The sequence below is a fragment of the Octodon degus genome, unplaced genomic scaffold (assembly GCF_000260255.1).
Source record: "Octodon degus isolate 3935 unplaced genomic scaffold, OctDeg1.0 scaffold00144, whole genome shotgun sequence".
NCBI lineage: Eukaryota > Metazoa > Chordata > Mammalia > Rodentia > Octodontidae > Octodon > Octodon degus.
Window position 1 is genome coordinate 4,099,414 of NW_004524720.1, and position 1,071 is coordinate 4,100,484.

General features: G+C 30.0%; 1 protein-coding gene across 1 annotated transcript in view; it reads right to left on the bottom strand.

Annotated features, from left to right (window-relative positions):
• Ccdc7 (coiled-coil domain containing 7) overlaps positions 1-1,071 on the bottom strand; it is a 95,383-nt gene that overhangs the window by 13,403 nt on the left and 80,909 nt on the right. The gene's annotated exons all lie outside the window — the stretch shown is intronic.

Genomic DNA, 1,071 nt, shown 5'->3' on the forward strand with positions numbered 1-1,071 from the left:
TTCCATCACAACAAATATATACCAAATTTATATGACTACATTTAGCAATATTTCACAATTTACTTAACATATTTCTTTTCAGTGATCATTTCAATCATTGGAAAATTTTGCTATTAAAAATATTACATTATACATACTAGTATAGTATTTCTGTACATTTTGTATTCTTGAATGAACTTTTAAAAGACAGTGAGTTGTTGAGTGAAATTGTTATCTTTCTAAGACTTTTGCTATATCTTCCTCTAGAAAATTATCAATTCATGGTGATTAATAGAAGGCTGTATGTGACTGCTCATTTCAGCATACATCAACAGATATTAGATACTCCTGTTCTCTAAAATTTTACGGAAGTTAAATTTAAGAAATCTATCCCACTATTACTTTAAATTGCACTTATTTGATCATTAGTGAGATTGAATATACTGTGTATATTGAATATGCATATGCATTATTGGCCATGTATGTTTTTGATTCATGACTTGCCTATTTGAATTCTAGGGAAGAGTATACACATTATTGTAGGTATATGAAATATCTTCATATAAATCATTTCATAAGCATTCTCTATTCTTGTGGTTCTATGAATTGAACCCAGGACTTTTACACTAAGCTATATCCCTAGCCTTTACTTTTTATTTGAGACAGGGTGTTTTTCAATCACTAAGTTCTCCAGCCTGGGCTCAAATTTGTGATCCTCCTGCTTCAGCTTCCCAGGGTGCTGGGATAAAAAAAGGAGTGCACTGCCCTGCACGGCCTGCTATAAGTATATATATGAAGGTTTACATTCATGTAGAATATACATAAGGTTTACATTCGTGTAGAATAAAAGCCATTCACACATTACTTTGGGGTCTAATGCTTTTAAAGCCTTGTTATACTCAAGACTATCTAGCTGTTATTCAATGTTTATTCTAAAATTCTCACAATTCATTTATTCATTTTGGATGTCAAATCAATCTGTATCATATTTTGATATTTCATGAAACAGAAACTTATTTTTTCCAAATGTTTACTTTGTGTGATTATTTAACTCTTCTATGAAGACTTCTAACACCTAATATATATATATAA